The sequence below is a fragment of the Ischnura elegans genome, chromosome 6 (genome assembly GCF_921293095.1).
Source record: "Ischnura elegans chromosome 6, ioIscEleg1.1, whole genome shotgun sequence".
In the NCBI taxonomy this organism is placed as follows: Eukaryota; Metazoa; Arthropoda; class Insecta; order Odonata; family Coenagrionidae; genus Ischnura; species Ischnura elegans.
This window is the reverse complement of record NC_060251.1, coordinates 109,273,857-109,293,897: the sequence shown is the minus strand read 5'-3', so window position 1 is coordinate 109,293,897 and position 20,041 is coordinate 109,273,857. Positions and strand designations below refer to the sequence as shown.

Sequence of the window (20,041 nt, the reverse complement as noted above, 5' to 3'; positions counted from 1 at the left end):
TGAGCTTATCTAAAGAGTCATGGGAAAACTTTCATTGTTCTTGTAAAACATTATTTCGACAGAGAGAAAACAATGTAAGGGATATAAAATTTTGCTTGACACGTAAAAATCCCCAGAAACAACTCAAATAATACTTTCGATAGAATCCGTGACACAAAGTTTATTTTCTGATGCCTGAGTTGGGAATAGGGGTTGGCCACGTGACTTGGGAGCCTTTCAATCTTGAATGCATGCGCACGAGTCTATAATCCCTCACCCTCCCGTACCTTATTCTGGCCTCCCATTGGCTCGCTCAAACATGCGACTCGCCGTCCAAATGCGATTTGCTCCGTTAGTATTCCATTGGCGACAAACAACGACCCTCGCATAAGAGGTTCTCCAAGATTTTTTTTTTTCCCTCCGTTCAGGAGTCCTCGGGAGTTCAGGGCTTTTGCCGAAGCCTTTCCAGCCAATTCCACCTCAACCGCTGTTTGCATTTCTCTTGCCGCTCAGCAGGCTCTCACCCTGTCATTAGCTACGATGGGTTGCTTTATTTGCGAACCAGCATTCCAACATCCAGGCTTGGTTTGCTCGCCTGTCCATCAGCGACGAAGGATCCCGAATCCATCCAAATCACCTGTTTGCTTATTCAGGGCCGCTTAGTGATGATTATTTCAAAGGAGCTGTCCTAAAAGATTAGCTATCATAGAAGTTTAATGTTTAGGATAACGTGCTGTTATTCGGGAGGGCAGGCTTCGATTTTTAGTGGCGGTACGCGGCGAAAGGACCTTGCCTACTCAACATAAGGTTAAATATACATTTCCACCTGGATAGCGTGTCAAGGCTCATTTTATTTATAAAAAGTGAATTTCTTTATGCCTGTTAAACAATTCAACAGAGATACACCCAGAAGACAGCCATTTTGGCTGGGAACTGCTGAACATCAACAAAAGAGGTCTTGGTCTTGGACTACCCGCATATCGAGAAAAAAAGGAAATAACAAACGTAAAACTGTGCGAGTGATCTGAAAACGCTAGTTATTGTGACGCAAGATAATGGTAATGTCCCAGTTTATAAATGAACAATTTTGACATTAAGTTAATAAAACTATAACTATAACATAAAAAGTTAAAGAAATTCTCGTTATATTTTTTTAGTTGGTACAATGTATAAATACTCAAAACGCTGTCATGGAAAAGCTCCTCTTTGCGTTAAAAAAATATTACTTGCTAATAGAACGGAAACAATATTTTTACGAAGAAACTAATAGTCGCCATGTTATCAAAGACTTGCAATAGAAATTAAACAAATGCACTCCTCCAAAATTTTATTTACAGATAAATAAATAATGGACTGAAATAAAAATGACGCTGACTTCCGCTAAAAACATTTGAAAAAGAACCGAATTAAATACACATGAAATAAATACTGTACTTGCTTTCTTATCATCAAATGCACCGAATCAACTCCAATGCACCGAAGGTATCACATATATTGGTACTTTTCATACAATTAAAAATGAAAAGCTAAGGTAATTGTTGTATATTCGTGAATTCATAGCAGAAACAACCACCGAACAAATTTCTGTATTTCCCAAGGTTGGAGAGAAAGGGGGACACGAAAAACAATTCCACCGGAAAAAAGGGGTTAAATAATTGTTTTTATTAAAGATCCCAGTAGAAGCAGCTACCTAACACATTTCTATATTGGTAAGGTTGGAGCCAAATGTGGACGCAAAAAACAATTCAAAATTAAAATTCGAGATTTAATTTTTTTATAAGTTCCTACCAGCAGCACCCACCTAACACCACATAGAATACAGACCTCTCGCCCTTATGATATAGATAATACGCCTTTTTTTCTTTCCGCTTGGCGAGTAGAGGCAGCTTTTAGATGAGAAACGGAGGATACGGAAGGTATGGATGGGAGGAGTACTTAGCGGGGAGAGGAAGTTGAAAATGGTGTTAGAGGGTAGAATGCTAGGGAAACGAGGGAGGGGAAGGAAAAGAATAGGATTTTTAGATAGACTGAAAGGGAGTACGCCTTACAGTGAATTGAAGAAGGCATTACTGCAAGGAAAGGGAGGCTCCCAGATCACTTCTTCGGTACTCCATGGAATCCTACCTTAATCGGTAGAATGCTATAATAAAATAATTCTCCGCTACCTAACGCATTTCTGTATTGCCAAGGCTGGAGCGAAGGGTCGACGCAAAAAAAACTTCCATCACCGAAATCCGGCCGATGCAAGAGCGAAGTTGAGAGAACTTCCGTAGTTTCTTTTCAATGGGGCGAGCAGGTGCAGAATTTCTGTGCACAAGGCGCGAGGGTGTGGGATGGGGAAGAATATGCATATCTCATTTCACTCCGGCGATAAGGGAGTGCAAAAAAAGGGCGAGGTGACGCTCGAAGTGCGGTGAAAGCGATCACAAAAGGAGGGGATCGCTGAGCACAAAGACTCGACACAAAGGACTCTCCGAGCACTCAAAAGAGTCCCTCAGCGTATTTCGGGGCAGTGCGGGATGGGGGAGGGTGGGGAAGCAGATGCGAATATTCAAAAGGGGCCAAGAGAAAAAAAAGATTGCTCTGGCCCGAGGTCTTGGCATAACAAACGAGTTGATTTTGGGAGATGGCAGCTATGAAGATTTTGGGCCTGTTTCTTTTACGCCTCAATCAAGGCGAGATGCGTAACGCATTTAAATCCTGAAAGAGTGGTTAGGAAGATAAAACTAATACTATAATAAGCTAAACAATAAGATTGAAACACATTTACGCACCGTAGGAAAAGTGCCAGAATATGCTTTAAATATGACTGGGATTAAAAATCGGATATTTTTATTTGCGTGAAATTGAGTTCAAACGGATTAGACAAATATCAGGACGGTAAAGAATAGTTGGAATCATTGGTCACATATTTAAGTATAAGCGGAAATGGCTTATTTTCCGCATTTTCACCAAACAACGAAGTCGCACAGTCATCTACCAACCGTTTTATTTTTAACCAGTTCACTTCCATTGAAAAACAATCGGGAGATCAGCTAGTAACCATGCACCATATGTGCCCCTCTGAAATGGGATCACAGAGCAGCCAAGTTTCTTAAAACGTCGAGTTCATTATAATTGTTTCAACTTTTACTTTACAAAATAATAATAGCACCGATGACGACTGGCGGGGAACTTCAAATGAACCATTTTCAAGAGATTTCTTCGAATAAAGTGGTAACTTTGAAAGCGTTAGAGATCGTGAAATTAAAAAGTGCATACGTGTAAAAAAAGTCATTCATAACCATGGTATTTAAACTGAACTCCAAAAAGTGACGACAGACTGACTCAAAATAGAGGAAGCCACTCTATGCTCTCCTCAAAAATATATGCACCAGTTAGAATCCGACAACAGCAATGTTCATACGGCGTAAGATAAATCACCAAGTTTTTTCAGAAACATTTAAATCAAGTAGATAAAACTTAATGCACTTCTAATAGGCAAGAGATAAGCCATACCATAGGTCAATTTCGCTGTTCCAATGTGCATTACGCCCATTTCTTCATAAATAACTTGTCAACATTAAAATCAATGCTAAATTCAAGAGTCACTCTGGCACTCTTGGCAGCCCCTCGAAAGATTTTGATTTGGATCGAAGATTACACCAGAGAATGACGAGTTTCGGAGAATGCCACAAAGGAGACGCTGCTCCGTGACGTAAACTCCTCTGGATTATGCTGCGCGAGGAAGTCTCAGCAGGCGAGAAACTGGCAAAAACTCACTTTCATCACCATAAAACCTTTGCGGCTAACCCTCATTGTCAGTTTCAACGGTCATAACTTAAGCTAAAAGTAATCCCGATTTTTTCGAAAATATCCGCTAGGAATAATGTGCCTCTTCAAACAACAGACGTTCACGAAGCTCACAAAGGCTCGCCAAACAAAACGCGTAACAGCTTCTCCTTCGCTCACCTCGAGCGTGTCCGAAATAACACGACCGTAGAAGGAAAAAGACGCGACCGAGAGGAGGAGAAGAGAAAATAAAAAAAGGCACGTAGCTCGCGGCACTCGGGCAGATAACCGCGGGGTACACATTTATTTCCGCCAGCTTAAGACCGGACCAAAACGTAAATAAACCATCCGCGCCACGCGTCATGGAGGGCAGCACCAAACGACGCGGCAACGCCGCTGTCTCACGAGAAATCTCATTGGCGGAGGCGTTGGGGGCTCGCCCGTCGGCCATGTGCGGTGATAGCAGCCGCTGGTGTAACGGGGGGGGGGGCGAGGAAGGTAGTATGTGGGCGCGAGAACTTGTGCATGTGTTTGTTTGTGCGCGGCGTTTTTCGGAGAAATTGGGAGGGGAAGTTCGGAGGGGTAAATTGGGGTGGGGCACTCGCGAGGGGAAGGAATTTGGAGGGGGGGAGGAGGGGGGAAGGCCGCTGGAAGAGGGGAGGGAACGTGACAACAAACTGCGTAGTAGGGTGAAGCTCCAGGCACTCTCACGACTGCACCGGCGACGGTGGCTCCATCCGGAGGAGAGCCGGGCGAACCTTGATCTAGTGACGGGCGAAGGACGCGCCTTCTGGAGAGGCACAAGTGTGGTCAGGGCAGAGGAGAGGTAGGACTGAATGATGGGCCATTCCTACCGCAAGAACCGACGATGCATGCGGTAGTTGACCGTGGAATTAATACCGATAAATGCCCTGGCTTCAAAGACAGTGTTTGTGACGGATGTGGATGATGTTCCGGCATTGAGAGGATGCATCATTCCTGTTCAACCCGTTCTTGTAGTGACACATTTTTTGTGACTGCGTAGGTTTCCGCGATGTCGAGATTCCAAAATCTCCATTCTTTCGGTGCTACCGTGTCGGTTGTTTCTGATGACAACGGTTTCATTATCGACCTGAAGACGCTGGCAACAGTGCCAGCGAAACTGTTGTCATCAGAAATAGCCGACGCGGCAGCACCGAAAAAATGAAGATTTTGGCACATGTTTTGTTGAAAATTACGTCATCAACTTGAAATTTACAAGTGTAATAAATGAGAATCTTTCCAACACTCTCAATTTTTTAATCGTAATGCTAACATATGTAAAATTTAATGTGAAACATAAAATTTTACATCTGATATACTGCCAAATTTAAACACGTGTCCACTTTATGTACCCTGATCATTTCAAATTATTAGAACAAGTTCTATGGAACATAATTATGTGATATAAGTAATATATTATGAAAATTACTTAATACCCGTCGAGTGCTGTTGAAAGGGAGTAATGCGTACTCTTAGAAAAGTGAATTTGGAAAGGCTACAAGCATCAACCTTTGAATGGTCGCATTTAAGACGTAATTCATGGTAATAAATGCCCTAGTATCCCTAAATTAACCCATGATTAGGGACAGCAAAACAATGCCACGTAACATTCGTGTGGGCGGTGTCATTATAGCGCTCTGGGGTATAGCAAACTTCAAAAAAGTTATGGGAGACTAAAAGAGTCCTCGAGATACGATACTGAAGATAGATTAATGATGATGGCATGGAAAAAATAAAGAAAAAAACTAAGTTATATGCACACAGAAAAATACGAGAAGATAGGGCAAAAATGTGGAGAGCATTCAAGAATATACACGGCAAAGAATAATAAATAGTTAAAATGACCCTTAATAATAATGCGAAATTCTTTGAATGAAAAATCTCGAACACATTGAATTACGCAGTCCTTAAACATAAACAACATGTCAAACGTGTGCCATGGCAAGAAACGCCATTTTTGGTGACCCATAAATTAAAGGAAATTCAGAAAATTAAAATAATTTTCAACTATTATTGCAAAATTAATTTCCCAATTTCGACAGAGGTGTAAAAAAACCTATTTAATTTCCATCCCATTGTAACGTTGTCCGCATGTTATCAGTTTGTAGTTCTGCTAAGAGCAGTAGAGAAGAGGAATAAAATCCGAAATAATTGTGGGAAATTGCAAGTATGTATTTCCATACCGAGAGAAGAGAAATCGTTCGGTATTCGGCCTACTACGTCAAATATTCGCATTATGTGCAAGTTCAATGCTTTTTTCTAGCATTCACTACTGCAAAGAAACCATATTTTTCTCAGGGCAACTAAAACATTGAATGATCAAAATTTTCTTTTTTCCAAGAGGACAAAAGAAAAAGATAAAAATTTGGAGCCAAGGAATCATGAGGTCTTCTCAATCCATACGAAAGATGTGGGACCACGCCCAGGGCATGCCTTATCTCGGCGGTTCATCGGCACGCATCTCTGAAAGGCATAGAGGTTTCTAAACGAAGCGAAGAGTGATAGAAACATGGAGAGCAACAATGGAAGGCACGAAACAGGAAAAAAATAAGAAGAAAAAAATATGCTAATATTAACCCCGTGATTGTAGGCAACGCCACGACAGTCACGCTATGCTGGTTGCATTAGATGAGTGGCTGATATATTAGTGATGACGAGGTAAAAATATTCCTCGAACGCAATTAATTATTACTCACCCACAAATTATAATAATTTAACGGATTAAGCGATTTATTAATAAGATAATTACAATGTATTAAAACAATAACTCGGAACGGTTTTCTAGGAGTGCTTCGGAGGAAAATATAAAACTTAAAATGACTACTTACAGCATGCTAGAGAACGCATGAATGCTGGTGATTGAGACTACAATGATCTGAAAACTGTATTCAGTTATGTAAATCTTAGATGGGTAAGTTTTTAATTTATACGTTCAGAATGGTTTTAAGCATAAATATTTGTATGAAACCTAAATTGTAAAGAAGAAAATGATCCAAAAAATTGGTGGAAATATATATCCATCGTATTTCATCAATCAACCCAATAACCTCGGTCTTTTCCCGTTTGTATAAATTATTGATTAATCGATTCGTAATGTATTTTGATATCTTTATCTCCTGAGAGGAGAACCACTTGTCAGCTGGAGCGAATGATAGTTTCAACAATAATTTTTAGGTCACCTCAAATGGCAGGATTACCGTGTATCGCCTACTTATGTACGTACGGCTTCAAACACACGAAATGGGGACTTATCTCTGCTCATGTACGTCGAGAAAGTTTCCCACCAAAGCCAGCCTACTTTCGAAGAAATTCTGCAAGCTCATGAAATACTGTTTGAAGAATTATGTTATCGATTTCTAATACTGGTTCGAATTCACTCCACATCTGTCTAATTGATCTATAGAATCCTTACATTTTACAAATAGTCTTCTTAGAGTGGCATTAAGTTTAAAAGCCATACGAAATTTGTTTCTTGGTAAATGATTTTAAAATTGGAATACCACGCAGTTAAGAATGAGTAAGTGAATTCTATTCTAAGTATGGTGGACATAACATTAATTTAATAACGGTCACGGCATTAAAAGAGTGGATAGTTATAAATACGACTATCCTTTAAAAACGAATCAACAGTATGACTACACTCAAAACTATGCCATAAGGCTTGTTAAGATTAGAAGGTCTAGTGACAATTCTTACAATAATGACAGATCTGTTTCAATATTAGCTGAAATTGGACCTCAAACCAGAATTATTGGACAAATGCAGCATACCGATATCATTTTACATGAAAAATATTTATTTGTAGAGTTGACAACACGAATAGATAATGTCATAGTCATTCATGTAGTTATTCATCCAAAATGGCATTTTTCCATCCAAGCAACGCATTCCCTGAAATACTACCATGGTATCCTAAAGGGCTGATCACACCCGGTTTGAATCTCGTCTTTAAGGTCGTTTTACACGTGGCACTTAGATGCATCGTGATGCAATTATGCACGCAGCAAGGCGTGCTTGAGAATAATTAACTACAGTTGGGGTATTTTATCGTCCCATATACCTTTGAGCGTTTGTACTCGGGATTCGACACTTTGCATAGCTGAATTTTCAATGCGCATTAGCATGTACTAATTGAATGTGTATAATTCCCCGTGTAAGACGACCTTCAAGAGAATACAGCCTCATTAAAATATGATTTAATTACTGAGCTAACCAGAGTCCCACAAGGAAGCGTTCTTACCCCATTTTTTTCGTCATAGCATTATATATCATTTAGCATTCATTATCCCAGGTTTTGAGATTGATTGAGAAGTAAAATAGTATTATTGGTAAACAATACGGCCATCTACCACAATACTAGTTAATGTTTCCAATTCGAAACATTTTCATATTGCCATAAGGAACAGTAAGTACGTAAATGTGTACACAAAATACCACGTGGTGGAAATACTCACGTCAGGCTCTGCGTGGACACAGCACAGGCCGGCCCCCAGGAGGGATGATAGCCGGGCCCCGATTGGACACAATATGCCGCCGATGGAGAGACAGCCAATGGGCGAGGAGGGCTCGTCGGTATGCAGTCCGGCAAGTGGTCGCTGCTGGCCGTTGATCTTGCTCTTCTCAGGGGATATCTTGGGCAGTTTGTGGGATCCGCTTGGGGGGATGGGGGATGGGAGTGTGGGTCGGGGGAGGGGGGGAGGAGGGAGGTGGGGAGAGGTAGTCTAGAGGGGAAGGCCCGCTTCTTGGTGGTCTGGAACCCCGTCGTGTATTAGCAACAATCGGATTACTCCACCGCGGACTGAAGAAAGGGAAAACCTTGGAGATGATGGGGGTTGTCGAATATACACTAACCAATCTCTCAACCCTACCCCAATCAGCGGAAACAAATCAAAACTTTCAAACTTGACGTCAAATAGTCAGCAAATCCTCAAATTCCTTAATATTCTCCTCCACGATTGCAATCTTATCCCTTTTGGTGAGAATATGACCCCTGATATGTGATTCTCAAACGAGCGATGGAAAAGAGCAAACAAAAAAATAATACGAATATGAAACGGGCGATGCAGTCGAAATATTCTATCGCGATGGGCAAGTGTTTATTGTATCATATCATATAGAAAAAGCTTTCCTTGACCATAAAAAGCTCCTCTGAAATGTAAAAAAATTTCAGTTGCAAGACACGCTGGGGTTTCAGTTCAAAAATAAAGTACTCACGCTGTAGTAAAAGAAAACGATTTAGGGTTCACAAAAAATTCCCCTCAATCAACAGACACGAGAAAATAGCACTCACAGTCCTAGGGCTATATCTAATATAGTCGGTGTTTAGAGTCTTTCCCTTTCGGGCGGTGATGGTTAACCGCCGGTAGTCCGACTAAGGGGAAATTTTATACTTTTTTTTGCGGGTTCTTAAGTGTGGTCTTCCCATTTGTCCTAGTGATTCAGCCAAAGTCAACGAGGAATTATAAGTATCCGTGTTTACAGGATACGTTGAACTGTCTCTTCGGGAAAAAGGGGGGTCCGCAGAGCTACGGGGATGGGTTTGCGCGGGTATATATATTTTACTTTTGCCCTATTATTGACAGATGAAACAGCGTCGAAACGTTCACACACTTCTCACCCACGGTACTAGCCGCCGGGGTAAGAAGAAAAAAAAGTCTTGAACAGAGAACAGTACGACACCAAAAAAAAATTTATGACCCGAATTGTTTACACGAAAAAACTTTTCAACTGTCCTCAATATTTTTTGTTTACATGGAACTAATCCGATTTCTAATGAGAACTCGCTACCTTATATATATTTGTTTATTGATATAGTTTACAGTCCAGATGGGAGGTTCAATCAGCTCAGAGGTCCGGGTTCATATCCCTGTCGCGACACATTGCTACCGGTTGGAACCTACGGTTGCTTCAGAAAATGTGTTGAGACGAGCCTTAGGGTTAGCATGTGGTGAGGGGCTTTTTCACCCCTTCAGTTTTCCACCTAAGACGCCACCTGGAGCGGATCGCACTATACGTGTTCCACCACGAAGCACAAAAAACGGAGCTCTTTTGAGAGAAGGAGAGGACTCTGAAGAGTTGTCGGCTCTCGCGGAATCAGAGATTGGGGACAACAGTCAAATGGAGCACACTTTTTTTTCTAAAAAAAAGGGCGGGTTTTTAGGGAGTGGGTGGGGGTAACCCGACTCCTCAAGGGGCAGGGGGGTGGGGGGAGAGGGACGCTAAGGCGGCCCCTTTTGACAGCGGGGCGCTGTAAGCGATGTGACCTTCGCCGGTGAGAAGTGTGGCCAGGGGGGGTTGTAGGCGGACGATTTAAATCGACGCGGGGGGGAGAATCAGGGGGGAGGGTTCGTGAGGGTTTTTGTTTTGGCCGGGGCTCACCCCTTTGACGGGGCTACCCAACCAGTGTTCCAACGAAGTTTAACATTTTCGGGGGGTTTTTGGTCGTTGTCTCACGAGCTCCCAAAGTGCCACTCCTCTTCGAAAGATCACACGGTCGGCAACGCACTCCCGCGAAACTGCAAAGACAAAAAAACAGACAGCCTCGATTATTATCACTCATATGCAGTGTAAAAGTAAGTGAAATAAAGTAAAAAAATTACAAAGAGCTCAGCATGTTTCCCCACTTCGGGATTAAGTAGCTTGGCTATAGGATGGGCACCTATAAATCATTGAAAATATGCAGATATAAATACAACGAAAAAAGAAAAATACAGAGAGCCGCAATTATTACCGTTCACATGCAGATTAAAGTATGTAAAATAAAGTATAATATTCACAAAAAGCTTAGCGTGTTTCCCCACTTAGGGATTAAGTACTTAGGATATCCGATTGGCACCTATAAAGCATTGAAAATAAGACGATAAATTCAATTGAAAAAAAAACAAAAACAGACATCCGAAATAGTTAAAAGTCACAGGCAGTGCAATGTAAAAAAAACGAAGCATAAAATTTACGAAAAGCTTAGCCAGATTCCCCACTTGGGGATCAAGTAGTTTTGATATCCGAAGGGCATCTATAAATCATGGAAATTATGACGGTGAAAGTGATTGTAAAAGACAAAAACAGACAGCCGCAATGAATACCAGTTACATGCACTTTAAAGTTTTAAAAAAGAAATATAAAATTTACTAAAAGCTTAGCAAGTTTCCCCACTTGGGTATTAAATAGATTGGATGTCCGGTGGGCACCTTTAGATGATGGAAAATTAGATGATAATATTATTTGAAAAAGAATTGTTGCGGCATTTAAATTTCCTAGCAGTCCGAAATTCAATTTAACATTCAGGCCTTTAACTCGCTCTACAAGAAATGTTTTCGCTCCTTATTGTACTTTCGAGGAGCTCTGCAAGTGATCATTTTATTTTATAATCTGTCAACCATCAACTATTTCACCAACTTGAGCACGAATAATTTCGGCGGACTTTTTCTGATAAAAAAGACAACTGGGACTCTTCGTTTAATCGTCACAACTAAGTTTATATTTGATGTGGTGATCATTTTTTTCAAAACTAAACGCACCCACAAACCCAATGACATCATGCCCTTAGACATGATCGTGAGTCTGAAATCCCAAAGAAATGGCCTAAGTCCCTAAGAAAAAAGTGCTTACATCGTGGGTTGCATGACTACAAAGACGTAAATGTTAAATTGAATTTCGGAGGGTTAAGAAATTTAAATATTGAAAAAAATTCCGTTTAAACTGCTTTTTAAAGTGATTGTCCGTGATTTATAGGGGTCCATTGAATATTCAAAGAAAAATATGATTTCCGGTGTCTGCGATAGGAATGAGAATAGCCAGAAAATCTGATTGGCCTCGGTGTAATTCACAACAATTACGGTTTACAGCACTTCTGACTACGTTTTATTGCGTGGCAAATGCCAATTTTTAGCCACTTAATGATACTTCTCAAATTGCAGTTATATTTTTATAAATTAACTTAAATTATGTTCAAGATTTGCAGATATTTCGTTCAGTATAAATGCTACCTGAATGCTTAGCAATCTATAATTGCAAACGTATCCATAATACCTACGTTTTGACAGTGCATCAAATAAAAATGTTACTAAACAACCCAATTTGATTAAATAACAAAAAGACATGTTATACCAATTAACTAAAATTCACGTAGTCACAAAAGATATTGAAGATCACATAAGAGAAGATATCATATTTTGCATTTTCAAATGGGATAAAAATGTCTCGTCCGCGGTTCTGGTGATAGCAAGCATAGAACAATCATTCTTACCCGCCTCAAGATTATTCAGTGTCTCTATATGGAATACTCTGTGTCCTAATATTAATGTTTTATCTCTCCGCTCTCTAAAGAGAATAAGCATGACCCCTTCGACCCTCTCGCCTCACTATTTGTATTCCTGCAGCAATTTTTCGTTTAGGTAAAAAATATCGTAATTTACGCTTTTTCCTTTCATAAAGTTCATAGAAACCTCAAAAAAAAAAAAAAAGAATCCGCGTCTCTGGACTCTTTTACCAATTAATTTAGCTAAATCTGTCGAAAACATTTCTGACGAAAATACTTATACACTTTTTAGAGGCTCGATAGAGACTTTTAAGAGATTTTCTTAAAATATAACCGCGGCTTTTTTTATTTTAATGACTACTTTCTCGTGTTTCACTGCATCGTGCTCCGCATGCCCGACTCCAAGCAATTACTTCAAAACCATGACATGAATGGGCTGTTCTGGTGAAAAAATGAATAGTGAAACATGAGTTGTTTGGATTGATGGGATCAACGGAAGTCGATAAATGGATACGCATATTTGTTTTTTGTTCCACGTGTTTACCGTAGAACAGAATGCAAATTGTATTATGAACAACGGACGTGAACTTTTCAAGTAGAAACTTGATTGGCCCACGACTAATGGGATTAAAAATACAACTACAATTGCATCAATTTCGTGAACGACTTTACCATTCAATGCGATGGCTGTCCTCAAGTTCCAGCTTTGTATAAGTTGTTTGTAAAACTTTAGTATTAACCACCCTCGTGTGGCACTGTGGTGAAATGATAAGAATTTTAAAAACTTCAATATACAGAGAGATCTTCTTTTTTTGAGCCAGGCCAAATACTAAAAAATAAAACTAGCCCCGACTTCAAGATTCAAAAAAGTGATCGCCGAATGAAAGAATTCAACATCGAAATTCCTGTCATTCAACGAGACACTTGAAGCAAAGAGTCAACACTGAGCTTCAACTCTCATTTTCTCTTATTAATTTAGATTCAGGCACTAACACAAGATGATGGTAAAGTTCTTGTTAATAATATTGGCGATGTCCCTTTTTCTGTTTTTGTTTTCTCAATTCCTATTTCTATTTGTTCCTCGCCCTTACAGTGAGCTATTTAAATAAATTCAACATAAAGTTTTCATTATAAAGCGAGTCAGCAACCCTAGAGAGAAACCATTAAGTTTAGTCTAAAATCAAGAGGTGCGATTGATGCAGATTTCTTGGATCCATATTCGATATCAGACAGTCTCACTGCTAACCTCTTACTTGGACCCGTATTCCATATCAGACTGGCTCTATATATTGACATCTCAAGCTGAGTAATTGCAACGAATAGGCTCGAATCAGCAATTGTACGCAGAGTATTGGAACACTTCCATACGAAAATGTTCAAAATATTCTAACCTACATGATTCTTTTTCGAAATGCATAATCATGAAGTTGGCCCTACACGTGGAAATAATAGCAGCACCCACAGTTCGACCAAAACAACAACTAGTGAAAATAGTAAAAAAAATCCTTCAAGGAAACAGTTCATAGATTTAGGTCACGTCATTAGAGAAAAATTTACCAATATTTTACAACTGCGCCACAGTGCGAAAACTGATGACACGGTCAGGATATAATTTTCACCTTTTTCATCTGATATAACCAGAAGAAATTTTCATTCAAAGAGCAAAAAAAGACATTTTATTCGTTCAAGTCAGTCATGGAAAACCGGAAGGCCCAGCTTGATTATTTTATTTCTAAGGATTACTAAGGTCTGTCATTGCATCTCTGGTTCTCTAATTTTTAACTCACACCGACGGATTAACGCTAGAGAATAATGGGCACAGTAAATCTTCCAACGTGCATCTCATACGGGTACAGTTCGCGAAACTGCCCACCTAATTCGGCAGGCGATGGGCTGTTTTCCCGACAGACAAAAATAAACGTGTAATGAAACTCTTAAATAAATGCGTAATCATGTAAATTAAGCATACGAAAAATTATTACTCAATGCTGACTGTAAGCAAATAATTGGGGGCTGGTAATCAGTGTTACACTGTAGAAAGACGGCCGTGGTAGAACTAACTCATTTTAGGACATGTGTCCACAGCAATTGGCATGATCACCTAAATATAACCAGCGTATATATCCAACGAAATTCAAAATACTTCGTTAAAACTTTCGCGGGTGCTCGTCATTATGATTAATACTTTTGGGCTATGTCGCCGCGTCAATTCTTGGGTGGCCCCAACTAGGGATAATCCCTTGAAAAAGCGACCAGCATCGGTCGGGAAACGTTGGGGCCACCCAAGAATTGACGCGGCGACATAGCCCAAACGTTTTTAATCATAAAGAAATTCAAAATACGTTTCACACCAAATAGCCATTACGAATCGGCACCGTTTCCAAAAATACGTAAAACATAAAATACAATGCTTAAACCAAATAGAGCCAAAAATAAAGGTATTAATCGATACTTCCACAGCAAAAATGCTCAGCAATCGCCCACCGAATCAAATCCCCTCATCTAGTTCAATAAGGGCTTCTAGATGAGCGGATCTGATTCGATGGGCATTTTGTTGAACGTTTGTGCAGTGGAGGTATCGTTATAGAGAGATGCTCATTACCTGCCAAAGTATGAATATTATTCGCTTCGCTTTCATCCCTTGGGAAAACTAATCAGCAATATTCAATAATTATCCATGACCAGGTCAATGCGAAAACGTTAACCCCAACACACCGATTGATCAGACAGGTAAATTTAATATTCCCGACATTAATTTAAATTTCTGAACAAGAGGTTAAAGCCAAACGCGGATGCACTTTCACCGATTATTGATTTTTCGTTGAAGCTGCACTGATGCACCAACTCCCACAAAAAATCAATAGTCACCGTGCCCACCCGATGCAATGCCTACGAGATGAGTTAGACTATGAAGACAGTTATGAATGCGTTATATACCCGGTCAATCTACGACCTGCACTATCTCTAAAACAATAGCTTTGAGAGAGAAAAACCGAATATTTTAGTCTCAGAAATCTATTTTTCGAGTCATATATCCCCAAACCAAAAATGGTACCACCAAAATTTGGAGGAATCACGAATCACGGAATTATTTCAAATATTTTAATTCGTTGCTAATACGGAGAAAGACTGGATTTTTAAAATAATTTTTACAGAATTAATTACGGCACATTGCAATATTCCCTTTTGCGTATCGCATAAGGAGTTTCACTCATATTGTGTGTTGATTTCATACTGAGAAATTTGATAGAAGTAATGCATCGGAAATGTATTCTAAAATATAAATGCATAATGAACACATTCTAGGATTATATACTAATCTTCGCAGCGTTTTTTGGAAACGACGAAAATCATTCAATATGGATGGCTAGGTAAGAAGGAACAGAGGTACGATACTTTCTTTCATTTCCAAATGTAAAATGAGGTACCAAGACGGCACTTTTATATATTAACTTATCCGTAAAAATTAAATTGGTTCTTATGTTATACACATGAGAGTCCGAAAATAGGAGTACTTATTTAATGGCGATTAAAATTCGAATTTCCTTCAGATATGCCACGAATTTGGACCAGAACTACGTTTTAGAGGCCCATCGATAGACTACTGTACCCATTCGAGCCCTATTCCGGGAGCATGGAATTGTTATTACGTAATAAAATGCCCATATCATACCCTAACATAATAAATTAACTTTGAAATACGGCTTCCATTTATTTTTCCAAAGCATATCACTTTTGTCCATTTGGAAACATAGAACACTCCAGAGGCTATCCTAAAACCGCGAAGCCACTGATCAAAAAATATAAATAATATATACATTTCATAATATATGTATTCATATTAATCAATTAAATTATAGTGAACCTAAGTTCAGACGGATCACCCATTCTAGCACTAAGCAGTTTATGCCTGTCATGCACGAAGAAATTCAGACGATTAGATTATGGGAAATGAATACAAAATGCCTCTAATGAAAGCCATTAAGAGGAGAATAAAACGACTCCGGTGACTCAAGGGTCGCTCGTGTTATAAAAAACGAATAAGCAAGAATAGAAGCTGAGATTAGAGACGAGCAGGCGCGTGGAAGGCTATCAGGGTTGGCGAAAAATAAGCGAGGTTATCTTGGGGAGGAAACAAGGATACCGTGGGGAAGAGGGTGCTCATTAAAGACATAAATAGTTTCACGGAGGACAGCCTATAAGCAATTATAAACGCTCGGAACACAAGAGGTTTATATGGACACCATAGTGAGACATTTAACAGATGGCGAAGAAAGAAACAATATAAATCGGTAAACAGAACAAAAAAATGAGCAATTGTTTTTGCAAGTGAATAGCCGCCAACATCATCATAATGCCTTAAAGCCAGTTTACACGGTACATTAACACGTACGAGTTAATGTGTGAATGCATGAACGATTTTTGTGGATCGGAGCGGAACATGTACGAATGCATGAACCAAATTAGAACCGATTCTATTTTATGTAAATGCATTCGCACAAGTAGGGTGGTTACAAGGTACATTTCCGTGTTCATTTTCGCGTTCATGCATTTAGACATTAACTCGTAAGGGTTAATATACCCTCTAAAACAGGCATTTAGACCGCTATTCGTGATTTTACAAGATTCTAATTCTAAATATTTACTATAATTCCTGAAGAAATGACATCAAGGAATGACCATGACATATTGAGAGAAATATTGAACCCCGTACGATAGGCAGATGCATTTTACATCAAAATCATTTCTACGCTAGCACGGTATCCTCAAGGGTACAATTTCGTAAATATATTGAGTGGGACATTAAAATTTAATTATTACTCCCATTTATTGAAGTAATCGACAGCTAAATCACATTTGCATAGGAGATTATTAAGTATGCTGCACCAATACGTTACAACTCGACGCGTCGATTTTCAAGATTTACGATCATTCACAACAATCTTGAATCGACGTGGGTGTTGAAGTAATTGCGGGACATGAAATTTCCAGCAATATGATGCCTGATCGAAGGGAAGACATCAGATGAGGTTTCAAAACAATGATATAGAAGAAAAAAGAAAAAAAAAACAATCAACTTCGCAACGGCAACATCCAAATGAGAGTGAAAATCAATGCATGGAGGAAATCACTATGGTTACAGGAGGAATACGATGCAACATGCGAAGGCAGGGAAGGGCTGGGAGCCATATAATATCATCACAATAGCGTTACGAAATACGATGGCGTAACTTAGTTTATGATCAAAGAGCGCTCAAAAATATCAACTGTCACCAATGAGGATGAGTCTTCCTTCCTCGAAATCATTGAAGTGAGCTACAAACAATAACGATTTCCCAATGTTAATTTAACATTCTTGGAGAAGTATAAATTTCTCGGACGGTTCAACGTCAAACAACGTCCGCAATATAAGAGTACACATCTAATGGGGACTGATAACCTAGGTATACAATTTATACTTTACTATAACTACTCACTACTATTAAGTACTACTAGTATAAGTTAATACACTTTACTATACTCCACTGATAATTGATTTCTCAGCTCATCTGCATCGAATACGCTCAACAACATTCGAGGAACTGAAGTAAACAAATTTAGCATAGCGTTTCAAACATAGAAAAATCTCAAGCACAGTTGCTAATAGCACAAAATCTGTTGATTCTAAAAGCAAACGATGAATATTGAAACAAACGAATCTCGCAGCAACAGAATTTGAGCTGCTGAAAAGTGACGACAAGATGGCAGCTACAATCCATGCAAACCGGCCGGATAAATGAGAAGACTTTCATGGCCTCCAACTCTAAGTCCAGTTATAGTCTACAATTTTTATTTCGAAATTAAATGAGAGGCATTATTTCAGATAAAAATTCTGAAACACGCCTGCATATTTTTACACTATCATCTCGCACTTATATAACAATCTTACTCTTCAGTTAATGTGAAACCCTCGCAACACAAGAAATAATACTGAAAGCCGGGGTATTTTACATTCATATGATTTCAAGAATTTCTCATTCATCTTTGCGTATCGAAAAGAATACTGACTAACCAAGTAAACTCAAGTCTTCAAACTTTCTTTCGTTTAATAATTCAACCGAGGAAGTCGAGATGCGTAAAATGCTGCTAATAGGGATAGAAGATTTTGATTTTTAATTCCCACTGAATCATTTAACATTTAAATAATTCAACGCTTTCGTGTCATCTTCAGTCTCTAAATGCAAAAGAATCCGCGTCGTCACTTTTCAGTGAATCCACTTCTTTTCTGAATAAAATAATTTTTTCGCTATTTTTGCACGTTAAACCTAAAAATTACTTTCGGGCGTCGAAACCAGGAGTAATATAAATAATACAATGGGAGTTTAGAAGAAAATATTCCACAATTGAGGGGCAAGGTAATAAAAATTAACGAGGGTACGGTTGGATTCACGGCTCCTGGCCGCAATGCTGCGTTGAATCCACCATGACGACATGAGATGATCGACCATGTAGTATATCTAAGGAATACGCGAGCGCGTTGAAACAAGTAAGTAGTAAAATAGGAAAAAACGTCGATATTCACAAGGAACTATAATATTATTGAGACACCGAGGAAACCACATAATGAATATATTTCTTCACTTATGAAGGTATGTTTTTATTTCTCCTGAGAATTTAGCAACACTAATATTATCGTATTTTTCGCATATTCATTTCCATCATGAGGCGTTAATTTCCTTTGCTCGATAATAATACAATATATTGTAGTAACTAATCAATTTCGTTTTATGTTTAGGATTAGTTTCGATGTCCACGTGTAATCCTAAGGTGATACTTGTTCCAAAAAATCTTCCGTTGTCATGGCGGATTCAAACAACTCTGGCTTGTGTCCTGACACCCCCCGTCAAACACCTATTGAGGCAGCTTGCGGGGCAATATTTAGATATAAATGAATCCTTATGAGAAATACAAATATACCAAGAGGAAACTGATTCCTAGTGAGAAATGTTAGAATGCAAAAAAAACACGCGAAAAGATAAGAGGGTTTCCTTTTGGATTTTGCGGTTCCCGGTCGCAATGTTTTCGGTCGACTCCGCCATGACAACAAGAGATTAGGATGTAGAGCGTCCGGAGAGGAAGTGACGAAGGAGCAATGGGAGATAATTCGACACCGAGAGGGAGGGAGGGACAAGGGGGAATGGAGCCAGCCGAGACGGCGACGGCGAGACGGGAGGTATCCGGGTACGAGAAGAATTCAGGGACACAAAACAGACAGGAAAAAAGGGGTGCAAAACATTTGGGGAGCGGAACCAATTCCGCAGAGCACAGGTGAATGCAATGGCGCGGCTCAATAAACCAGCAAGGAAGGAGGATGAAGCTGAAACCATCAAGGTCCGCATATAAGGTCGAATAATACGCAAAACACCTAGAAAGGCCTTTAAAATCGATGCAAAAATAATTATAAAACAGAAGAAAAACAGGGGTGTATTGCGTAGAATAGTTTACTATTTCCTAGAAATTTTCTGCATAATGTGAACACTAATTTATATCAATGTCGTCGAAATAAATTTCCACGCTTAAATCACGCTCATACTCATTAAGTCTATTGATATTCTATGATAGCATTTAAATAGTTTCACAAAAAATTGGAATGGATCGATCAAGACTGAAATAAGGATAGTAAACACAGCCGCTGCGGTCTCAATGGAGTAAATGGCTGCCATTGCTGATAAACGCAAAGGCACACTCATTCCACAATTCTATAGTTTTATTCCGTATAAATAAAATTAATGCCGCTTGATTTCGGCTATCCAGCCATATCCAATCGGTCCAACTGAAATTAGACGTGTGAACGTGATCTAGAAAGCCGAAAGATATGAGGACTTGGTAAGTAAAGAGGTACCCTGAGAGAGAGAGAGAGTTTTGGGGGCAAATTTATAAAACTTGAATACCGTTTCGCAGCCAACCGAATCTAAAATCACTGTTTCGGTCTTTCTGGAACATTCATGTTCACGATCCTCAGTAAGACGAAGC

General features: G+C 39.3%; 1 protein-coding gene across 3 annotated transcripts in view; it reads right to left on the bottom strand.

Moving 5' to 3' along the window:
• LOC124161497 (protein FAM13A) overlaps positions 1–20,041 on the bottom strand; it is a 395,360-nt gene that overhangs the window by 183,754 nt on the left and 191,565 nt on the right. For all 3 annotated transcript variants that reach the window (XM_046537832.1, XM_046537830.1, XM_046537831.1), the window contains one exon: positions 8,226–10,286. The gene's annotated coding sequence lies outside the window, so the exon portion shown is untranslated. The remainder of the gene's footprint in view (positions 1–8,225; positions 10,287–20,041) is intronic.